This window comes from Protopterus annectens, chromosome 12.part0 (assembly GCF_019279795.1).
Source record: "Protopterus annectens isolate FY-2018-M chromosome 12.part0, PAN1.0, whole genome shotgun sequence".
Lineage (NCBI taxonomy): Eukaryota > Metazoa > Chordata > Ceratodontiformes > Protopteridae > Protopterus > Protopterus annectens.
Genome location: NC_056746.1, coordinates 287,107,861 through 287,133,828, shown reverse-complemented (window position 1 = coordinate 287,133,828; position 25,968 = coordinate 287,107,861). Strand labels below are relative to the sequence as shown.

The 25,968-nt window shown below is 40.8% G+C and overlaps 1 protein-coding gene across 1 annotated transcript in view; it reads right to left on the bottom strand.

The window, feature by feature from the left end:
- The window catches only part of LOC122816513 (methyltransferase-like 26), a 165,181-nt gene that overhangs the window by 135,517 nt on the left and 3,696 nt on the right, over positions 1 to 25,968 (bottom strand). The window lies entirely within an intron of this gene.

The following is a 25,968-nucleotide window of genomic DNA, read 5'->3' as shown; positions in this document are numbered from 1 at the left end:
AATTACTATTCCCTGGTTACTTACTAAAGTAAGGCAGGATGAAGTGGGTGAGTGGTCTTCCTTATTTGTCAGGTTTCAAAAACAGACTGCCATTACATACATCTGAATTTGGTTCCCACACTATCTCCGTTACTAGAAAATGAAACGGAATTTAGTACACATGTTACCATACACACAGACAAAGGTGTGCTGAGATGTGTTATAGCATCTGGAAGCTATAAAACCATTTCAAAACTTCCACCCTTCCAGGGTAGCAATTAGTTCACTCCTAAGGACAATACAGTAGGATTCCTAGTTCTGGTTTTCGCACACATTTTATCTCTGGCTGCAATTAGAACTGTAAGATGCAATCTTTATGGCCTAAACCAGGTAATTTAATTTCAAACTATTTTTCAAAGTTACCTGGACTGAGATTAACCTCTTCTGTTCCAGTATCCTCTGTTACAATATATTCATTTCAACAGTTACAATACAGTCTTACATGCAGGTGGCTTTCTTTTCTGTTCAGCAGGACCCACTGTTGGTACATTTTTAACACAAGCAGCTTTACAAATACATTTTCAACACAAGCATCTGTACAAATCAGTTTGATATACAAATGACATATAACTCTTACAAAACTCCAGCTAGCTATGCTGGCATATGTTACACATCCACTGCCCTACTTCTCCTAGCATAGCTGGTAATACCTCACATCATCACATCTCTCCCCCTTTGAAAACTCAAGCTAGTTTTTCAAGTGACCCTTGAGAAACGAGGCTTGAGGAACATAGGCCTGTCTGGGAACACATTAACCCATACCCTGTCTTGAGAGTTAATCTGCATTGGCAATATTGACAACATTACGGTACTGCACTGTAATGTCATATGCCTGTAACCCTAGGCTCCAACTTAACAACTTGGCATTTTATTGGCTGGCGCAATGTAGCCATATTAAGGGATTGTGGTTAGTAACTACAGTGAATTTCCTTCCATATAGATAGGGTTGAAGTTTCTGCAGTGCCCATACTATGGCTAGACATTCTTTTTCTACTGCTGCATAACATTCCTCCCTAGGCTGGAGTCTATGGCTGAGATATACCACTGGGTGCTCTTCTCCCTCTGAGGAAACCTGGCTGAGTACAGTCCCATCTTATGCTTCGAAGCATCCACCTGCACGACAATTTTTTTTATGTAATCTGGACTGGCTAACACAGGGGGTCATCCCAAAGCCCCTTTAAGCTTTTGCAATGCCTCCTCGCAGGCTGGGGACCACACTGCCTTATCTGGCCTGTTTTTCCTCATCAGGTCTGTGAAGTGGGACAGTTACAGTACTATAATTGGGAACAAACATTGTATAGTACCCCGCTGTCCACAAGAATGCCCTCATCTGCTTTTTGGTAACATGGGGCAAGCTATGCCTGAAGAGATTCCACTTTGGCAGGTTCTGGCTTGATCTTACCACTCCCCATTCTATGTTCCAGGTAGGAGACCTCTGCCATACCCCCTGACACTTACTGGGCATAATGGTCAACCCTGCAATTTGCAGTCTGCAGAGGACCTCCTTGATATGCTGAAGGTGCTCATGCCAGGAATGGTTGTAGACGGTAAAATCATCCAGATAAGTAAGGGCATAAATGCCTGCTCCTGCTAGGATATGATCTTCCAGGTATTCTTTATCCCAAAGGGCATCTTTGTCAACTCGTATACTCCTAAGGGAGTCACAAAGTCTGTCCTCTCTCTAGCAGTGAGAGTCAAGGACACATGCCAGTAGCCCTTGGTCAGATGAACAGTGGTCAAATACTTAGCCCCACCCTGCTGGTCTAAGGTTTCACCTGTCCTAGGCATGAGGGTAAGCATCTGACTCTGTGTGACTATTTAGTTTTCTGTAGTCCACACAGAACCTGGTGTCCCCATCTTTCTTTGGTACCAGCACTGGACTCCTGGATTACCCCCAGGTCCAACATTTCCTTATCTCCTCCCTCAGAGTCTATCTGACTTGCTCAGGAACCCTGTAAGGGGTCTGCTTGATAGGCCTTTGGGGTCCTGTAACCACATGGTGCTGCATCAGATGGGTGCATCCAGGTTTCCCAATGAACACATCCCCATACTCCCGTAACACTGCTCAGATTTCTCAAACCTGGCTATGGGATAAGCAGTGGGACATTCCTATCCATTCCACTGAAGTGTCAGTCCGAGTCTCACTGAGAAGATCAGTCATCTGATCCCCCTCAGACTCCTCCTGCCATTCACTGCAAATACTCAGCACAAGGGCCTCCCTATCATGGTAAAGCTTCATCATGTTAACATGGTACAATTTGTGCTCCTGCCTAACAGGTACATCATGTAAGTTAACATCACTGACCTTCCTTACCACTTTGAAGGATCCCTAAGCTGCCTGCAGTTTATTATGTTTGACAGGAATGAACACCATAACCTGTTGTCCCACAACACATTCTCAAGCTCAAGCATTCCTATCATACCAGACCTTATTCTGCTGCTGGGCTCCTGCCAGGTTCTTCTGGGTCAAGCCCATGAAATCCCTAAGCCTTGTCCTTAGGTTTAGGACATATGCCACAACAGACTCCTTGTGGGATTCACACTCACCCTCTCACTCATCACAAATCAAATCTAAAGGCCCCCTCACCGTGTGCCCATACAGTAACTCAAATGGTGAAAACCTGTGGATTCCTGGAGTACCTCCCGGTCTGCAAACAGCAGATGGGGCAAACATTTTCCCACTCTCTCTTAAACTGGTCTGCAAATGCCCATAGCGTGGTCTTTAGTATAGAGTTTAACCTCTCCACAAGACCATTAGCCTGGGTGGTGGTCTTTAGTTGCTTCACCCCACAGCACTCCCATAGACAAACCAGCAGGTCTGACATGAAACTGGCACCTCTGTCACTCAGTATTTTCATTGTGGAACCCACCATGCTGAAAATCTCTAACAAGGCATTTGGCACCTTCTCTACCTCTATGTAGGACAGAGCAACTGCGTCAGGGTATCTAGTAGCATAATCTACTACCACCAGGCTATATTTCTTCCCTGTGGAACTTGGGGAACTCAGAAGCCCCACAATATCCACAGTTACCCTCCGAAACAGCTCCTAAATCACAGGCAAAGGCATCACATGAGCTTTGACCTTGTCCCCTGCCTTGCCTACGTTTTGGCACTGCTCACAGGTCCTGCAGTACCCTGTTACATTCCTTGCAATCCTATGCCAACTAAAAGTTCTGTATAATACATCTCTTGGTACACTTTATGCCCACATCACCTGCAAAAGGAATGTCACGAGCTATGGATAGAAGTGCCAGATGGTAGGCTCTGGGCAGTACCAACAGTTGCTGTATTACCTCAACCTCTAGCCCTCCCTCAGGGGTCCACTCTATGTACTATAACCCTTTGTTCCACTATACAGCCTTCACTTTTCTTTGAGAATCAAGTGCCTCCCTACCTATCTCAAGCCTCTTAGTGTAGGGTCCGAAAGCTGAGACTGTCTCAACTCCACCTTGACCCTTCCTAGATCCCCTTCCACAGGAAGCCTGGTATCCTCTGACAGCGGTGCCTCACTGTCAGCCTGGGCACTACCACTCACCTCTGCCCTTGCTGCCACTCTGTCTAAGGGAACATCAGTACCTACCAGCAGTTGTGGCTCATCTTCAGGCTCACTGTTACAGGGTATCTCCCTCCCTGAAACAGCCATCTCACCAGCCCTGGCTTCAGGTGTGGGGTCTGTCTGGGTCTCCCCCAGGCTACCAGCCCTACATACCTGTCTCCTAGCCTGACTGCGTGTAACTGCATGCACACAAGGTAATGGCATTATCAAAATCATTCCCTGTCAAGATATCTGCAGGGATATTTTCAAACACACCTACTTGCTTGCTTCCTTTTCCACCCTCCCAGTCAAGGTGAGCCCTGGCCAAGGGCATTTGAAATGGGGTCCCTCTTAAAGCTTTGACTGGAGTGGACTGCCCATAAAAGTACGGCTCCTCTTTAACCACTGCAGGCTTCACAATGGTTATGTCAGAGGCTGTCTCTCTCTTAGCAGTGGCCTGTTTTCCATCCACTAAGATAGGATATAAACTATGGTGATAGTCTGGTACCCCTTTTGACTTCAGACAACTTACCACTGGCATACTGTTATTCGCACTTTCTGGCTCCCCCACCTTTTGTTCCCCACCTTGCTTCCATGGACATTTATATGCTAAGTTGCCCCTCTGATTACATTTAAAACATCTAAACCTTGATCATGGACAAAATACTTTTAATAACCTCTATAAACTCCTTAAATCTCTACAATACCCCCAGCAACACTCCCTCCTAGACGGTGATATTCATCCAAACCCTGGCCCCAATACTGACTATACCAATAACCTTGACAATTTAACAGTGCCTACGGTTTCTACATTAACTAAACCATCTAACTCCCTCTTGATAGCTCACCTTAACATTAGAAGTATTAACAATAAAATTTCCCACCTGCATGCACTCCTTGATGTGCACTCATTTGACATTTCTATGTCTTACAGAAACTTGGCTACAACCATCTACTCTAGACCAGGAAATTAGCCCTCCTGGCTATAACATCCTTAGATGTGACTGTAAAATCAAAAAAGGTGGAGGTATAGCCATTCTCTATAAATCTAACCTCCAAATTTCCCCCTTTAATGTGCTTCCATCATTAGACACCAAATCGGAAATCCTAACTACCAAACTCCAAATCAATAACTCCAAATCTATCTATCTAATTTGCATGCATCTCCCCCCAGGTAATAATACCAATACTCTTGAAAACCTACTTAGTTACCTCTCTACCCAACTACCCCAGGAGACCACTGTACTGGGTGACTTTAACATCGACTGGTCCACCTGCAGTTCTCCTAACCCTACTAACCACATAAACCTCTTTGGATTCTCACAATTAATAACAACTCCTACTAGAATCCACAAACGTAGCAGTAAGGAAACTACTCTGGACTGAATCCTTATTAATAGCCACCCTGAAACTTATACTCCAGGAACCCTTCCCGACGATATCAGCGACCATATGCTTACCTACATTATTAGACAAAAAGTCCATATTCCTACTACTCAATCTCAAAACCTCCCGCTTAAAAAAATTCTTTAATGCAGACAGCTTCCTAAACGAATTGCAAGCGTGTGACTGGTCACCACTAACCCATCTTGAACTTGATAAGGCTGTTACCTACTTTAATACCAACTTTCTTCAAATCCTTGACTGCCATACACCTTATCGCTCTACTAGAATAAGAACCAAATCTGCCCCATGGCTCACAAAACAAACTAGGCAAAAGATACTCCTCAGAAATAAAATCTGGACTAAATGGAGAGGTACCAAATGTCCATCAGATCACCTCCACTTTAAACAACTAAGAAATGCCACCAAGAAGGATATTCTTAAACAAAAAAGACTTCTACCTTCACCTCCAACAAACCAGTCAACAAACTCCACAAAAATTTTGGTCAGGGATAAACAAACTTCTTCAGCCAGGTCACCCTACTACTCCAGACCCAGCCGATTTCAACCATAACAACTCCAACCAGATCCCTGATGCCTTTAATAACTACTTTACAGAAGCCATTCAAACCATGGCCAATTATTTACCACCCTTCACTGCTTCCCAACTAAATACCTGCATGACTTCATTGCCTACCTTTCAAATACAACCTGTATATACATCTCTCATCTGTAAGCTACTTCAAAAATTGAAACCTTGCACCCCTTCTCCTGACATTCTCCCATCTGAATACCTACAAATTGCCGCAAAAGCCATAGACTATCCTATCTCTATCCTTATTACCAGAACTATCTCAGAAGGCAAAATCCCTGCTTTATGGAAAGTACCCCACATCATCCCTCTACATAAAGGTGGACCTTCTATTGAGCTTTCTAACTTTCGTCCTATTGCGTTACTCTCCCCATTAGCTAAGTTAATGGAAAAATGTATTCACAAACTACTACTTAACCACTTACTACAAAATAACCTATTAGCAAACTGCCAACGTGGCTTTAGGCCATTCCATAGCACATTGACTGCCCTCTTATCCTTTACCGACTCTATATATAAAAATCGTAACAATAACTCTTTTTCCTCAGCACTATTTATTGACCTGTCAAAAGCCTTTGATATGGTTAACCATAACTTACTTCTAGACAAACTAAAGGCCCATTCTCTCGATCCTCACGCTATACAATGGTTTAGGTCTTATCTGGAAAATAGACAGCAAGCAGTACTTGGGCATAACAATCTGTCTTCACTACTCCCAGTTAATATTGGAGTACCCCAGGGCTCTATCTTAGGTCCCCTACTCTTTTCCTTATTTACTAACAATCTACACATGAACATACCTCAAGCCACCTGCATTCAATATGCAGACGACTCCACCTTAATCTGTACAGCCAAGAATATAGCCTCTCTCCACTCCCTCACCCAAACTGTTTTTCATAATGTTGAAAACTGGTTTATGCAACACTGCCTCCTCCTAAATCCCAAAAAAACAAAACTACTGCTTTTTACTCCAACTCATAAATCACCTAATCCATTCTTCTCTGTAACCTCTAACAATGGTACCAACATAACCCCAGATACTACAACCCGCCTACTAGGTGTAATAATTGATAATCGTCTCAGCTATGATGACCACATCAACTCCACCATAAAGTCTGTTAACAAAAACCTTGGTACCCTCTATAGAATTAAACCCTTCCTTACCCCTTCTGCAAGGAAATCTATTGCCCAGACCCACCTCATATCCACCCTTTTCTATGCCTCTGTTTTATATATATATATATATATATATATATATATATATATATATATATATATACTAACCTATCCAAAAATAACCTCTCTAAAATCTCCACCTGTTATAACAGCATAGCTAGATTCATCACATGCTCCCCCTTTAAAACTCACCGCTGCCTTAACCTCAAACAACTTGGATGGCTAGAATTACAAAACCATATACTCTGTCAACAATTACTTATTAATCAAAAGATCCTATACCACCCTAACAACCCTATCCTCACTACTCTAATTACACCATATAAAAATCTAGCAACACTACGCTCTGCTAATAAGCTTCTAGTTTCCTCAATTAAAGCTAACAAAGCCGGTGATTCACTTTTCTCAAACACTGCAGGTAAAAACTGGAATCAGCTTCCTTCTGAATTATCAACCCTTGCTTCTACTTCTCTATTTAAAAAACATCTTAAAGAACATATAAAAAATCATTGGCTTTGTCCATGTGCTAACCCAGACTGATATCTTTTTCCCCTTCCTGCTCTTACCCCCATCCCTACTCCTCTAACCTATGCCTCCAAATCTAGTTACTACTCTTTTCTTCGTAATATGAGGATAAAATATAAGTTCTTTCTCTCTTAACTGAGTCTTGCTCATACCTTCTATTGTGTTTTGTATAATTGTTTAGTATAATTTTTACTAAAACTGTTATAGTTTATAATTTTATTATTATAATTTTTCTTTTGACCAATGCTACCTCTGTACTGTGATTTTTCATGTCTTTTTACATTGTTAACTTTGTCACTGTTCATGCTTGGAGCTTTTCACCCCGGGCCTCTACTGAAAATGGACATATATCCAGTTAGACTAGCCCAGTCAACAAATGTAAAATAAAATAAATAATCCATAATAAATGTAACTAAACTAGTGGCTCCTCCTGTTCTTGGTAAACTCTGGGGTGGTTTAGGCTGCCACCATGGGTTCCCTTATATCTATATGCAGCACTGGGTATCCCCTTCTTGTGCAGTGATGCCCTGCTTGCTAAGTAGAGATCCCCCTTTTTCCCCACCCTAGCTCATCTGCAGAGTTTCACTCCCAGTCTGCCAACCAGAGTCTCATGTCCTCAGGCAAAGTGTTAAGGGCTTGTTCAGTCACCAAAAGATCTACCAGCCTTTCAAAAGTGGTGACCTGACACCAGGTACACCCACCCACCCAACTATGAAAATAAGTGCAAAACTCAGCAAAACAATCACATGCACTTTCATCTGCCTTACGTCTATGCTCACAACACTTTTTTCTGTAAACTTCATGTGTTAACTTAAAACATTCCAATAAACATTGTTCTACCTTACCATACTTTAAACTATCAGTATCAGACAATTTAGAAACAGCAGTTACAGCTTTACCATGAAGTAAGGGGGTCAGGAACCATACCCAGAGCCCTTAGGCAACATTATGCTGTTTACATACTCTTTCAAATATATGAATAAAACTACCAAAATTATCACCCTCTGTAAACTGTGGAAGAAAATTACTACCTTTATTACTTCTGGGGTTCGGTTATTCCCTTCCCATTACCCCCATGACCCTGATGAAGAGTCAGCATCTCCCTCTCATGTTGGCACTGTTTCTCATTTTCTTCACCCTCCAAACACTTCCGTCTCTCCATCGATTCCAATTCCATCTGTTTCTCCTTTTCTTCGCATCCAAACGCCACAGTCTCTCTGCTGATTCAAATTCCAAATATTTGGCCTCTAGTTCAAGTCTCTTAATGCCAGACAGCTTTTAAGCCCTCTGAGGAAAAGGTGAATTGTTCTGTTTTTGAAGGCTACAAATCCCCATCACCAGACTGGTTGTCTTCCTGGTTGCTGGTCTGATCTGCGACTAAAGCTGAAATAATTTCCTTATTAGTCGGGTTGGCATGCACCAGTCCTTTAGCTTCACACCTTAGCCAACTGATACTTTGTCAGCTTGCCATAATCCTCAGCTGACATCTTTGCCTACTTTCCCTGACTAAACTAAAGCTAGCAAAAAATAAATAAATAAAACTGTTGTGAAAATTAAACTCTGTATGTTTAACTTCTGGCTGCTGACAGTATACATACCTTCAGTGACAACTGCTTACAGGCTACAGAAGTTCAATTAATATCCACATCACTGCTCACCAATGAGTGATGTCCATGCTCTGGGCCAGTAATCAAGGAGACTCAATCCTTACACAGACACCGGTGAAGTGCCATTCACTTGGGACAAAAATGGATACACACAGTACTTTCAGATGCAGCTCTCTGCACCAAGCACAATTCCCCTAAAGAGCACACAGGGAACACACACAGTCTGGGGGCTGGGTTTCCCTCTCTCATAAAACCAGGTAAAAAGTCTCACAAGGACAAACCAACAAAATAACAAAAGATGACTAGTCAGCAGCTTGATGGCCAAGCACAATGTTCTAGTACTCCATAAAATAAATCCAAACAGTGTTTAAAACTTTACACTCAACCATATTAAAATAAAAAAAATTATAATAAGCACTTTTGTCCCGTATACCCACAGGACATCTTTAGAATAAACCTTCCTAACAGTCAGTAGTTTAAATTAAATAACCCTCCAAAATGGTGGTCACATGATCCTTAAGAAACATTGATCCCATGGTCATTAAGAAACCTTTCCTTCCATCATTAAAAGTGACAAGCAACCAATATTTGTCAGTGCATTATTACCAAGGTGCATTGTATTATAATAGCACATTATATAATAAATAACTGTTTAAATAATATTTTAAAACTTTATAAAAGTTTTATTAAAAACACACCCTGTTCCATACATTAAATACAATAAAAAGGTAAACATACATAAAAATGTTTAAAGGAACCATTCTTGAAATTTCAAAATTGCAAGTATGTCTCCCCTAAAAAAAAATCAAACATACTAGCGTTCTAAAGCTTTTAATTTCAATAAACATGAAACAGAGCAGTGTCCACTTAAACCAGGTCTATATAAGACATTAAAATGTAGTTGCCAGAATAACTCTTTGGCTTCAAGTCTCTGGGTCCATGACCCCCCCCCCCCCCCCACTATGTTTAACCTGTTCCAAAACACTGAATTTAAATTATGGCCTGGGCATTCACTAATGTGTTTGGCTAGAGCATTAGTATTTTTGTTCCTTTTAATATTATAAATATGTTCATACGTCTGCTCTTTTAGGGTGCGCTCAGTCTTACCTATATATAATGAATCACATACCTGGCAGAGGCCTACATACACCACTCCTTTCAATGTACAATTAAATTTATCTTTCAATTTAAATATTTGTCCTTTTATTAAAAATTCTTCACCTTCTTGGACATATCTACAGTAGCTGCAAAAAAACGCATTTTCTATGTCTTTTACTAGTGTAGAGTCAATGCATGTTTTAAAAGGTCTGTTCAAAATGTTTTTCATGCTAGTTCCTTTTTTGCATACTATAAAATATTATTTCAACATATATTTACTACATTATATAATATGTTATTACAATACAGTGCAGTTTGGTAATAATGCAGTGACAAATACTGATTGCTTCTCACTTTAAATGCTGGAAGGAAAAGTTTCTTAATAACCAGTAAGACTCCCCACTGGCAAAACTGTACAACTGAGTACTCAGCAAAGTGTTTCAAGCCAAGTTCTCCACTGCCCTCTCTGTGAAACCAGTGCTCTGTGTCCCTGCTCAAAGTAGCTGACACACATACACTCTCTGAGATTTGATTTTGTCACACACAACACACACACACAGGAAAGGCTGGCACAGATTTACCAGCTATGACCCCATTTGCCTAGACTATAAGGTAGGTACTGCCACCAGAACACTCCAAAGCCAGCTACTCTAAGGTTCGTACAAGGGTACCCAATTATGCTGAGTAAAACTGGTTTACTATTAAAATGTTCAAAGTGCTCATCCGGCATGTGGTCGAAAGGCATTTTTCAAATGGGCAGAATGCCGAACCAAAATACATCTAGTACACTACAGTGAATGGGTAGTGTAGTTCGAGTATCTGAGTTTGGCATTGTGAAAGGAGATCGCAGTTCAGTGAGGAACAGGGAATTAACCCATTTCCTTACTGTAGTGCAATCTTGGAGTTGGTATATTTAATTTGCAGGGGGCGTGGGGGCTGCATAGTACAATTAATATACCACTGACTGTAGAGTGCAATGGTACATTAGGTGCATAGCATGGGTGACTAATGTCACCTCGGGCTATGTCAAATACATCAAACTACAGATGTCGATGTATTAATTTTTGCCATGACTGCTGTTACGATGTTCTGAATTCAGCATTTTGGGTCGATGAATGCAGTTTCGGAAAGTCAATAGTAAACCATAAAATTAATACTAATACAAATGGTAGTGTTTGAGCAAGGCTTTAAGAGTGGCCACAATGTCACCAAATAAATATAAGTACTCTCAAAGGTTAAAATATTCTCTATAAGACCAGCCACAATGAAATGTTTAAATATATTTTAAAATAAATAATAAAAGAACATGAAAATACTGAGTATCTATTTACAATAAACACCAGAGTTTCAATCACAGGAAATATTAAAAATAAAGATGGACAGATTCACACAGATATAGAAAAACAGTACTTAACTAATCACACTATATTTTCCCAACTGATCTAAAGAATTACTGTTCCCTGGTTACTTACGAAAAACATGGCAAGATGAAGTAGGTGATTGGTCTTCCTTCTTTGTCATGTTTCAAAAACAGACTGTACTGAGACTTCTGTCTCATCTAGTATTAAAACATCATTTCAGTGCTGGATCACAGAATGACATCACATATCTGGTCATCTGACCCTGGTTCCCACACTACGCCCGTTGCTAGAAACTGAACTAGAATTTAACACATATGTGTTACCATATACACACAGCTGTGATGAGATGTGTTATACCATCTTGAAGCAATGAAACCATTTGAAAACTTCCACCCTTTCAGGGTAGCAATTAGGTCACCCCCTAAGGACAATACAGTAGGATTCCTAGTCCTGGTTTTCACAGACATTTTGTCTCTAGCTGTAATCAGACCTGTAAGATACAATCTTTATGGCATAAACCAGGTAAATTAATTTCAGACTATTTTTCAAAGTTAGCTGGACTGAGATTAACCTCTTCTCTTCCAGTATTCTCTGTTACAATAAAGTCTGACATACAGGTATATTTCTTTTCTGTCCAGCAGGAGCCACAGTTGTTACATTTTTAATACAAGCAGCTTTGCAAATACATTTTCAACACAAGCATCTGTACAGAACAGATTAATATACAAATGACATATAATTTTTTACAAAACTCCAGCTAGCTATGCTGGTATATGCTATACACCCACTGCCCTACTTCTCCTGGCATAGCTGGCAATTTCTCACATCATCACATATGTACATTAAGAAAGGAAGATCAGAGAATGCCTTAGGAAGATAAGTTAATGAACTACTTTGTTTCTCGGGGTATCTACTGAATTACAGACAGCTTGAGCAGTACACAGCAATGCCTTAATACTGTAAGAGATAGAATAAATAGTAGAATGTTGTAAATGTCATTATCGATCCTGGTCTTAACAAGAGAGTCTCACTAAACCTATTCTCAAAGCGAAGTCTTTTCTGAATGCACTGCTGTAGTAGCATTTAATTATTTTAAGGAATACATTGGTTATCTGATATTACCATCAGATAACTTCTGTAAATAAAAGCTTTTCAATTTTTTTGTGTGTGTGTGTTTAAACTACTGCTGAAAGTTTGCATGTGAAATTATCAGTATATTAAACTGCATTTATTACATTTTGAGCATAAGGTGCGCTTTTTTAAAGACTATGTACAATCTTTAAATGTACCTATAGTTTCTGTTTTGATAATACACTGGTTTACTCAAATAAGTGTCCACAGCATTTTTTTTTAAATCCCCTAACAAACTGGGTCTTTTTTTACCAGATTAAAGGACTTCTTATGACCCTCTCAAAGGCAGCTATGGCAAAGGTTACATTAGTCCATGTCTGGATGTATGGAAACTCTGTCTTCACCACTTTGAGCCATTTCCATTGGCACTGACTTTGTTCTAACATTAAGTATAGCAAGGTTCATACTTAGGATACCTAGGGACACACACATTACTACAACTTGCTCAGCTAACCAACTGAAACAACAAAAAACAATTTCCACTACTATAAACCAGTTTCCTCTTATTTTTCCCCACCCTTCGGTCATGGTCTAACCACTGAAAGAGCCTAAAGATACATGAATCATCGCTCCAACTAATAAAAAGGTAGGGGACAGGACCCTTAGTAATTACATTCTCTGCATCTGCAACAGGCTACCCAAAGAAATCAGATATTATACGACATCTTCAAGCTGTATTTCAAAAATGACCAGAACACATCTACTAGCAAATGCAAGCTCTGCAAGACCTCTTGAACAAAGAGCACACTGGGCTTTTGAACATAGTATGCAAGCACTCACATCGAGCTTTGTTAGAATGACAGCATGCATGCATGCTGTAATGGCATTATGTAATTTAATGTATTACTGTGCACTATTGTATTACTGTATGTATGTGAAGATAACTGCTTCATGGATTTCCTCTTTAAAAGAATATGTATATCAGTGGGACTACAGGCAAATACATTTCAAATAAAAATAAATGTTTGTGACTCCACAAATTTACTATTCAGTCACATGACAGTCTGGTTGATAACATAACAATGTCCACAAGATGGCACCAAAACAGCACATATGATCAAGCGTTAACACAATGTAATTTTTTACAGACCTAAAACATCCAGCTGCATACTACCTCCAACAGAATTAAAAAGCAGTGTCTTTCAGCTTTTCCTGGTTAGGGGTCGCCACAGCGGATCACCAGTCTACAGCCTGATTGGCAGTGGAGTTTTTACAGTGTAGCTCGGCGCCCAACCTTCACAGAAGGCACACATGCACCTACCTGCATGTCTTTAAAGCTCACTTTACCACAGGGAAGACATGCAAATTCCGCACATAAAGGCGCTCCAGCCGAGAATCAAACCAGAGAGCCTCTTGCTGTAAGGTGACAACACTAACCATTTGCACCACAGCCGCTTCTCCTACCTCCAACAGAATATGTTACTTTATTAGCAGTGTCTTTCTTTTACATAATAGCAGACCCCATCCCAGGCACTAAGAAGGCTTTCTTCTATATTACCAACATTTTGGAAGGTTATATTAAGAAGAAAAGGCAAGCAATAATACCCAACAGAGTAGGAATTACAGGGAAATAACAGGCTCTCCAGTACTGTTGGGTAGTCTGTCTATGGCATTGGGCCACCCTACCTCTGGAAGGTATTGTTTTCCTGTGTCCCTGGAGGGCATTACTGTCTTCAGAAAATTGGCTTTTTTAAACAAAATAATGGACAGTACAGTATTTTTATTTCTATATACATATTTTTAAACATTCTTCATATAAAATACTTCCCACTTTTGTCTTCAAAATAATTTTCCACAGTTTTGTATTCTCATACAGTAGATGCTTTGAAATCAGTTAAAGATAATTTGGGTTCTATAAGCAAACAGGATTTAATAGTGCTTAAATTTCTGAGCTTTTTTTTACTGTGCTTGTGAGTTTGCGCACATGCATGTTTTAGGTTTTTCCAAAACGTGTCTTTATAAACTTGGGGGGGGGGATTCATGATGAAACCGCAATGTGCAGACCTCCACGCACACATCCTGGTACCCTTCTGGTATTCGTCAACTGCCCTAACACAGTGATACATGGTGCTCTAGCACAAAGATGGGAAGCATCACAGAGCCTCGTGGCCATGTTCAATGTGGCAGTCCGAGGGAGAGGTACATGCTAATTAGCCAAGTGCTTTCTCCACGGAGCCACCACCTGGAGGGCATCTACATGCTGAGTGATTCAAGACATTGCTCAACCATGTAGATCAGCATGGACAGCCTCACCACATCATGGTACTAAACATGACCAAATGGCAATGTTGAATTACCTACCATGACTATGGTATGGGGATTAGGGGTGGTGGGAGTCACTAGACACCGTGATAACACAACCATGAAGTGCTTAAACAGCACTGGCATCATTATGGGGATCTGGGGAAAAAATAGCCACCAGGGATATGCTTAGGTTAAGTGCCTTCACAGCACCACCATCAGTACAAGGACTGGGGGGGGGTGGAGAGAATCACTAGACACCAGAGATAATTCAAAAAGATTAAAAGTGCCATAACAGCATGGACATCACTATAGGGATCGCGGGGGGGGGGGGGGGGGGCAAATCACTAGACACCATGGATAACTAAAAAAAGATTAAAGTGCCATAATGACACAGACATCATTACAGGGATCAGGAGTTGGGGAAATAACTAGACACCAGGGATTCTACAAATGTGTCACAATAGTACATAAACCATTGCAGTGATCAGGGGGTGAGAGGGACACATTAACAACCAGAGCAACTGCAAGTGTGCCATAATAGCACTTAAACTGTTACGGTGATTACAAGGTGGGAGAAAGGCAAGTCACAAGGACTGGAATGGGGACTGTGGTGTGTGTGTGTGTGTGTGTGTGTGTGTGTGTCAGAGAGAGAAAGTGACTGTGGAAAGGTATCAATGCCTCCCTAAACAGTAGTTTACTTCCATGATGTGCAAATCAACAATGATCTGGATTCAGAAACAAACTAGCCAATAATGAGGTCTTACCTTGTTGCGGCTACCCTCATCATGGCAGCAAGGCCTTTTTTGCTTCAGCTGCATTGCTCTCTCTAGGGACCTTTAATGAATTCCTCGGCTGGTGTCTTACTCACCTTTTTAAATATGTATCTTTACATTTTATTTAGCCCCTTACTAAAGAATTTTGAGTAAGGTGGACACTTTGTTTTGTTAAGGTTAGTGTTTTATTTATTTATTATTTTTTATGAATTTTACTTAGATTTAGCTTAGTGTTTGTGTCTGCAAGTCTGTTTAGGTTGGTGATTTGTGGTTAGGTTAGGTTGTTGCCATACTTACCAAACAGCAAATATGGCAGCTATTTCAGTTTATCTGCACTGTACTTCCCAGAGGTCTGATATTTTTGCTGTGAAATGGCTCGATTTTTAAGGCAAGCTCTCCCTAATTATTAATATCCTACTGGGGAATGTCACTTTCTCTATTTTCTAATATAAATTGAAAAACATTTACTTAAGACCAACAAAAATAGACATATAGCACATGGAGGGATTACTAAACAAAATATTACTGAAAACAGTGACTTTTTAAAAAAACAAACATAAAGGAAGTAAAACAATGCTGATGCGCTTTTGATTCTCATTAACATGGGTGGCACAGTGGTGCAGTGGTTAACGTTGTTGCCTTACAGCAAGAGGTTCTCCAGTTAGATTTTCGGCTGGGGTGCCTTCTGTGCGGAGTCTGCATGTCTTCCCTGCATTTGCGTGAGTTTCCTCCAGGTACTCTGGTTTCTTCCCACATTCCAAATACACGCGTTTGGAGTGTTTCTCCCTGGGCCTCCACTAAAAATAGGTTCTGTCCTAGTTCGACTTTCCTGGTCAACAAATGTTAAATTAAATAAATAACATGTAAAATACTAGGAATGGGTCAGTAATATGTTACTTGATAATAATTCGAACACCACAAAAGAAATTAGGTTTCACAGTAAAATTACTGAACATGTGGTAAGATGAACTACTTTGTTTTTAAAGATTAGTAGATCAACAAATTAAGGGTGTGGGAGACACCATAGCCCCCAAATTTGAGAATTCAGCTATGGTACATTCGAACGGGAATTCCTGAACCCAAAAACAGTTCTATACATGTTACGCTTTATATCAGATTTACTGATGACATTTGTATTGTGCAAGGAGCTTTTAAAGATGAGCTTGATGTTTTTTATGTTTGCCCTTACGCAACAGCTTATTTTTTTATAGTTTTCTTTTTTGTGTAGTAATTCAAACTCGACTTTTCTTGAAATTTGTGTTTATAAGAATTTCGGTCTTCTGTGCACAAGGATCAGTTTTAAAAATACGGTATGTCATTCACTTTTAAATTTCAGCAGTATGCATCCATTATGTGAAAAGAAAATCATGGTTAGTAGTATGCTTAGTAGAGTATATAACCTCACGACCAGGGCTGACCTTATTCAAATTTGAACTAGGCAACTGCTTAGAGCGCCTTACTTTTTAGGGCTGCACTTTTTCCATTTATTTATTTTCTTTGCCAAGTCGCCCCAGCCAAAAAAAAATGTGTCTGTGACGCAACATGCAGTCCATGGAAGGTGGTGCGTAAGTTAACTTGACATTCAAGTCACGTGACATTAACCTTAAGAGTCGCAAGGTCATTATCATGGGAGCAGAGACCTTGCAATGTTCAAATGCAGGCACAAAGCTGTCTGAAGGAGGTCTTTTTTTCTTTCCTTTTTATTTGCAGGAACAGTGCAGTGAATTAAGTTTTATTGCTATTTTCACACTGGCAGTGATCAGCCAAATATTTATAGGTTCATAGGTAGGTACTACGCTATCTGCCCGAAGACATTTATAAGCCTAGCCAGAATGTGTTGGCTTTCGCTGCCCCCTTAGATTAGTTCCCTGTGCCTCTGTCCAGTAGAGCCACTGAAGTGATCCCCGGGGTAAACTTTCTGTTTCCCATCCACTCGTCAAGGTTTCTCTTGATGAGCGTTAGCGAGGAGCTCTGCTTAATGTAGATTGGAATCTTGTTCCAAAGCATGGGAAGTCTCTGGGACAGCAATCTATCCCTCCAGCACGTCCTATTTATTGTTGTGGTGAGGTTTAGCTCCCTAGAGCTGTGGCTCGAGGCGATAAGGTTTTCTTTAGGTGGAGCATGTCCATCAATTCTGGGTTGGACATGGTCTTGTATGTCAGGCAAAGATCACCTCAGAGTAGGCGGTATGCAACAGAGTACAACTGGACTTTCTTCAGTCGAGCTGCATAGGGCATCTGTTTGAGGCCAGTGATCCTCTAGGTGAGGTATTTCTGTGGTCTTTCCAGCTGTTGCAGGTGTCTTGTAAGGTGCATCCCAAACAGGGCATTGTACTCTCTGATGGGTCTGATGAGTGATGAGTAGAGGGGCACAATGACATCTTTTGATCTGGAAGCAAACACTTTTGTGATTAGGTGGGACTCGCAGAAGGATTTTCTAACCACATTGGCAATATGATTATCAAAAGAGAGATTACTATCTACTTGGGTTCCCAGATCCCTTACTGCGTTTTCCGTATTTAGGGGACTACCACCTATGTGGTAGTTTGTGGGTACTTTGTTTTTTCCAAAGGGGATGACTATGCACTTTTTGGCATTTAGCTTGAGACCATGATTTTGACACCAGGTATCCGTCGCAGTGAGACCCTTTTGGAGGATGTCTGTGTCAGCCGGAGAGTCAATTATAGCTTCTAGTTTGCAGTTGTCTGCGAACTTGGTCAGCTATAGTCCTCCTGTGCTTGCCTGTACCTCTGAGAAGTATATGCCGAACAGGAGGCGTCCTAGGACTGAGCCCTGGGGAACGCCACTTGTAATAGGTTTAGAGTCGGACCTAGCTCTCGCAACTCTCACCATGTGGGTTCTGTCTGTGAGCCAGTTGGTAACCCATCTTGTGACATAGGGGTTTATGTTCAGGATGGTGAGCGTGTCTATAATACCAGAATGGGGAATGGTGTTGAAGGCCTTTGCGAGGTCTAGGTAGGCTGTCTGTACCACCTTTCCATCATCTTGGTAACTTTCTCAAAGAATCCACCAGGTTTAGGAGGCATGATCTGCCCTTAATAAAGCCGAACTGTGTAGGGTCCAGTGTTTGGAGGTTCCCAATGTCTCTGTTAATGAGTTCCATGATGATGCGCTCCATAGCCTTGCAGACCAAGCTAGTCAGGCTTATAGGGTGATAGTTCCCGGGGTCTGTTGTGTCGCCACCTTTGTGGAGCGGAATAACCGTTGTTGTGTGCCACTCTATGGGTACGTAGCCTGTGGAGAGGCTGAGTCTGAACAGTGTGTTTAGGTGAGGAGTTAGTTCATCTTTGAGCTTGTGTAGGATGCAGCCTGGGACACCATCCGGTCCCATTGATGCTGTGTTTTTGGCTTTGGTGAGGGCTGTTTTAACCTGAGTGTCTGTGATTTCAAGGGATCTACCTTCTTCTGGTATGGTTATGGGCCCATTTGGGGGTGAGAGGGGGGTAAAGTTTGGCCTGAACCTGTCTGCCAGGATGTTGGCAATATCGGTCGGTTCAGTGTATTTTGTGCCATTCTGCACCAGCTCCACGCAGATATGAGCATTGCCACTTAGATTCTTGACATAGCTAAAGAATGCCTTGTGGTTATCTTTGGAGTCCTTGGCAATTCTTCTTTCGAAGCTCGCCTTGGATGATTTTATGAGGGATCGTAGTTTCTTGCTGATCCTGATCAGGGATGTCTTCCCTTCTTGGGATTTTACTCTTTTCTGTACTAGTTTCCTCCTTCTATTGTATAGCTTGTTTATGGCAGGGGTCCACCAGACTGGTTTCCTTTTCTTGGAGGAGTGAGTCTTGGTTTTGCTTGGGATAGCACAATCCATGCATTCTTGTATGTGTCCGTAGAATGCATTAGTAAAGGATTTTGCAGCTTGGACAGTGTTATCCTTTAGCATGAGGGCTTTGAAACTTTCCACCTTGGTCTTAAGTAACGTGAAGTTTGCTTTTGAAAAGTTTTTCCCGGTGGCTTCCTTGTCCGGGGGTGGGGGCGGAATGTGGATATCCAAAGTGATTTATTTATGGTCAGATCTAACCAGCGAGGGGTTGACCTCCGGTATGGAATATTGGTTGCCCATGTTGGTGATGACCAGGTCCAATATGTTGTCACCTCTGGTGGGAGTACTGACCAGTTGAACCAGGACGTTTGAGTTTATAAATTCTAGGAAATGTTGGGCAAGGGAGTTAGTACTTGAGTAGTTCTCCCAGTTAATGTTTGGGTAATTGAAATCACCCAATATTAGGGTGTTTGGTAGGACCTTTATGTTTTCCAGTGTTTTCAGAAAAGCGGAATGTGGGTCCTGGGACACGGCGGATGATCTGTAGCAAGCTGCAATTTGAATTGCAGTTTTGCCCGTTGTTAGTTGCACGTGGATGACCTCTGAAGCATCGTGCTGTGCCACTAACCTGGAGGTGTGGGTAACCCTGATGAATATGGATACGCCCCCGCCATTTGTATTTCGGTCCGGGTTCTGTGGCCGAAAAGTATGGTATGTGTTGTAGCCTGGTAGTGCTGGGGTGCTCTCTGGAGCCTTAAACCAGGTTTCTGTTACTGCACATATATCGATTTTCTCCATACTGAGGAGTGCCTCAAGTGCATGCATTTTGAGGTTTAGACTTCTGGCACTGAGTATCATTTTGTGCCATACTTCTAGCTTTGTGATTTTATTTTTATATTATTTATTTTATTTTACATTTGTTGACCGGGACAGTCCAACTGGAGCCATGTCCATTTTCAGTGAAGGCCCAGGGAGATAAGCTCCAAGTTAACAGATACAATAATACAAGTAAAATGAGAGTACATAAGTAGTATTACCAAAGAATACATACGCAGACATGAGATAGATTTGCGTGAACACTTGAGATCACAGGAATGGCATGGCAAGATAAGTGCTATTACTATAATAATAATAGTTATTATTATTTAGTGCTTCCACGGTGGTGCAGCGGTAGCGTTGTTGCCTCACAGCAAGAGGTTCTCCCGTTTGATTCTCGGCTTGGGTCGGAAGTGCCTTCTGTGTGGAGTCTGCATGTCCTCCCCGCGGTCGAGTGGGCGTTCAAAAGACATGCGTTGAATGAGCGTGCCTTCATTGAAGGTTGGGCGTCTGGCTGGCAACTCGACACCATAAAAACTAACTGCCAATCATTAGCAGACCGGAGTTCCGCTGTGGCGACCCCTAACCGGGAAAAGCCGAAAGACAAACATTATTTAGTGCTATTATTATTCTTACAACATTGCTGGTAGTGATCAACCAGATATTTTAAGCTATATTTCTAGACATATGATATGCAGAGACAAAGTACACATAATTATGGTGGTCTTCTCTACCTGCTGCTCTTTGTTTGTTATCTTGGTTTTGAAGGATTAATGAGATTATGTGAAGCAAAGTGTAATATTTTAACATGCGGTAGATGCTTGTTTGGAACAAAGGTGAAATGCATTATACTGTCATTCTCTTTTATCACAATAAGACCACTGAAATGTACACAGGAGTGGCTATAACTGCTTGGGGGGGGGGGGGCTATCTGGAAAAAAGTAACTGACCCTGTTGTCACTTGCTCAGTTTAATAGTCATTTTACTTTTTGATAAATGTATCATAAAACACCTAAACCAAAACTTCTTGGGGGGGGGGTATTGGTTCCCACCACCAAGGCTGTACAAGTGGATTTTGACACAGGTAATCACCTCTGCCTTGAACCCAATCTTGTCTAAAACCGGCCCTGCTCATAAGTGAACACAGAAGGTCACATGTGTGTGTGTGTGTGTGGGAGGGGGGAGTAAATGTCATTATATCTTTAACATTCCTACCAAACCTGAGAGGTGACTATATCTTGTGTTGGAATAGGGACAGTGTGGTCATTATTTCTTTAACTTTCCTCACAAACTTCAGACGGGTGTATGGAGGGTCACTGTACTGTCTAAAAATAACTTGGAAACGTTGTTCTAATTTTTTTTCCACTTTCTTCACAATCAAATATCTGATGCATATATACAGGTGGCTGTTTTTGGAGGAGAATAAATAAGCAAGCTGTTTATATATATCAGACATCAAATATGCTGTATCAGAAGGTGGCTGTCTTTTGGGGGTAGTGGGTGAGGAGGCATGAATATGACAGCAGCAGCACCTAGAACCATATGGCTGTGGGAATGAGTGCTTTAATTGTATCCCAATTTAACAAAAGAGGGGGGATGCATAGAATGTGACCACCTATTCCCAGCTATATGTATACTGACATATGTTTGTCTTCTCAGTTTATTGTGAATTGGAGTTTGGTCAGCTCTGAGCATTAAAACATGGACAAAGCTTATTTCTTCATTGAAATAGACATAAGACTGAATTTATTTTTTTGTAAACACAATTTTTGTTCAGGCCATCATGGGGTCAGAGGGTTGGAAAAAAAACCCTCTAAAATGCACTTCAGCACTTTTATAACCCCAATGCATCTGTGTGCCTAGCAGCTCTCAGACACCAAGTTAAATTTTGTTACTACAGGGTAGTCTTGGTCAGTTAGTATATGTTGAAAGGATAAAGGAAAATGCAAAGTTGAAGAGTAAGACTGAATCTCTTTCCTTAATCATGTTTTTTGTTCAGGCCATTGTTGGATTAAAACACAGTTTAAAAAACTCTAAAATGCATGCCAGAGCATCTATTTCCACTGCAATTTTTACACTGTAGTATGGGTCAGCTAGGATGTGCTGAAAGAATGCAGGAAAAATATAAACTTAAGAATAGTTGTGTAAAATCTTACCATAACCATAGATTGGGCAGCAGGTGAGGCTGTCATAGAACCTTTTCACCTAGGATGCCAGTTTACCTAAGGCCAGCCCAGCTCACAATTAACAATGAAAAGCCTTTATTGAACTAACAAGTTAAAAGAAAGGTTAACTATGAGAGGCTATCCCACAGCTTTCTTAGACCTTGTTAAATCATGGCAGAATAAGTAACAAACTAGACAAATACATTACTGAGAAGCATGAATTGACTAGTGCCATGTGTCTTACCTATAGTATTGACAGCATTACCATCAAAACTTTTGTAACAATCACTTGGAAGGTATTTAGTGTGAATAAGAATTTGTTTCAAGCAATAAATAAAACAACAGTTTTTGTGAACACAAAGGGGTGCAACATAAAGGGCATATTAGTATGTACAAACAAGAAGTTATCTACTCCTAAACCTACTAACCTGGACACATACAAGAGTTATGACTGCAACATGTGTCAATTTATATTAGATACTACAGGAGTATTCTTGTCTCAATTACTACCAGGTCTTATAACCCACCTAGCTTTTACATTTGTAAGTCAGAGTTTATGGTTTACATTGCTCTTTGTAAGGCTTGTGATACATTTTGTGTGTGTAAAGCCAACATATAGGTAAAAACTAGAATTTACAAGCATACTTACACAATCAAAGCCAAATATGAGCTTAATTCACTAGCATACATTCAACAGACTGTGTTAATGTTACTAAATTTTTGTTTGCTGTCCTTGACCATGCAGCCTTGGATTGGCGGGGGGGTTAAAAAGATGATTATCTCGAATATTTAAAATATGTGGCAAATGAGACTGGATTCTTGTAGAAAATCAGGTCTCAATCACGCACTTAATTTTAAATGTTACTTAACATGTAAAAACATATTTAATTGGGGTCTATATTACATATCCGAATGCTTAAATTTTCGAATCGCTAAAGATTGACCTTTAGCAATCGAACATTTAAATGTTCCAATATGAATAAAAATGAAAAAAAAAAACAAAAGGAAAAAAGGGGGGGCAAGCCCCTCTGCACGCCCCACACCCCCCGCTACTTAAATATACCAACTCCAAGGCCACACTACAGTGTAGGGAATGGGAAACTTCCCGTTTCTGCACTGTAGTGCACTGAAGTGCAATCTCGAAGTTAGTATATTTAAGTAGCGGGGGGTGTGGGGGGCTTGCCCCCCTGCTTAAACCCTTTCCTTTTTCTTTTTAATTGTATTTTATTACATATTTGAACATTTGAATGTTCGATCATTAGCGATTCAAACATTTAAGCGTTCGGATATGTAATATAGACCCTTTAATTGAAATCATGATATACTTTGGTATTCCAGTCCTGCTGCATTGTGGAAAAATAGTCCGATGACGTCTAGTCTTTATATATTAATAGGAGATGAAACTGCTTATGTATTGTTTTACGTTCTATATACTGAAGATTTTCTAAAATTGCTGTTTTCAGTAATATTTTGTCAAGTGGTCCCTCTACTTACATGTCTATTTTTTCAGAATTATTTTTGTAAGTACTTGGGATGCTATGTTGTTTTTAATTTTCTTTTGTTTGTTTTTATGGTCTAAAGACAGAACATAAATTATGCTGTAAAAGATCTACTGGATGTAAACATAAAAACAGTGAGAGATGAACCTACACGGTTATCTTCTACTTGAAAAAGAATCTGTAGACTCAAAGCTGGGATTATTGTTTTGTTTCTTGTGACTTTTATTAATTTAGCATGTTTTCTCTGGCTACTTCCCTTTACCTACCAGCTTGCATCACAGAAGTAACCTCATATCTCACATAATCACAGGAGTAACTTCATAGCTCACGTAATCACAGAAGTAACCTCATATCTAACATAAGCACCATGGCACAAATCTACTTCCCTACCCTCAATGATGACCTCTCCCAGGGCTTAAAATGTAGTGCAGCTGGAGCAGTAAGGATGGGGTGGCTACATAAGCCAGCACTCTGCAGCTGTGTAAGGAGCAGTGTCTCGTGAATGTTAGCATCCCTCCAGAAGCACAACCTCCCATCAAAGTGCAGACATGTAAAGACACACTGCAACTGCCTCCTAGGTCACTGCATAAGTGGAGAAAACATCTGCTGCATCCCATACATGGGGGGGGGGGACAATAGGAGACAACAATGTACCCATCCCAGAAGGCCCCACTTGAAGACCAACTGCTACGGTAAACAGTAATGTTAACTTCTTTTTATATTTTAATTCAAGGGATGTGTGGGCAAACGCATGGGCATAATTTAAGTAGCATACCATAACAACCACAGAAAAAATGAAGACTTCAAGGCCAAATGTTATAAAGGACACCCCACCTAAAATGTTACACTACAGTGCTTAGTACAGGTATGTTGCCAAAGACCAAATGACAACAACACAGCTGCCACCCATGGATGCATACACTAAAGATAAGTTGCTGACAGCATGTTCTGTCACAGCACTGGCCAAAAGCAGGAGTCTCCTGGTGACAAATCATAATGCAGCTGACCATCAAACTGCACAAAGCCAGTTTGGTAGCTACAAATCCTTCCTAGGCAACTGTAAAGGAAATGAAGAGTGGACAGATCTTCCTATGCTTATAAACCTCTCAGAGGAAAGGTTTGACTGATGGTGCACATCCAGGGTATGAACATTATCTCATCTTTAACAACAAAAAGAACACCAGGAGATGACTGGACAAGTCTATGCTGAGCTAAAGTAGTACCTTCTTTCCACCGGAGCACAACATGCCAAAACAGCTCACTAATGTCACTTTCTGGTAGACTAACAGAAGCAAAAATTAGAAATAAAATGCCTGAGACTTTCCAGGCAAGCCTGAAGGCTTTTGCAGTTCATTGTAGACTTCCTGACAGCCTTGAACACTTACAAGACCTCCTTGGAGCAATTCAAGGTCTCAGACAGAACTGCTGCAGCAGCCGTGCTTTTAGGTGAAAGTACACATCAAGACACACTGATGAGACCCCCAGTATGGTTAATGAGGGTCCAACACTGGAAAAGGACTTAGAACTTCCCAGTTCTGTATAACCTTCAGGTGATAAGAATGAGATTTGACTTCTTGATTCAAAATTTCAACAGCAGGTGAGGTCAGAAAGAGAGAAACGCAAAAAAGGAATCCACCCCAGTCCACCAAGAAAGAATAGTTGTGTAAAATCTTACCATAAATATAGATGTTCTTCTCTTCTACGTTGCAGTATTCTTTACATGTGGGAAGTCCTCCACCCAAGCAACCTGATGTCCGGCAAGCATACAACAGCTTTTAGCTACTGCAAGGTACATGAGACATTGCACGTTTGTGCTGACAACATCAGCCATAAAAGGACGTCCACACATACTATTCTCAGAACTGTAATGCCCCAGAAGGAACACCAGACCTAAGGAGCAATAAAATGCCATCCAATGAAAGAAACAAGATGTGGGGGGAAGGAGGGACAGACAAAAAGTGATCCAATTGCTGGAGGAGCCATTTGGGTAAAGTGAGCAGCAAGCAGAGGGCTCTCCCATCCATGGAAAGGCAAGGCACCCCAATCCATTCCAATACCAACATTCCCTCAATTGTTCAGATTTACACAGAATGTCCAGATTTGTGACTCATATTTTTTGTCTGTTCCTTGTAAAATCCGTGGTTTTCTGTCAAATCAATGGGATGATCTGAGGACTGAAGTCACTAAATAATAATATACATTTCAGTTTCAGACTTCAAATCCTTCAGAAA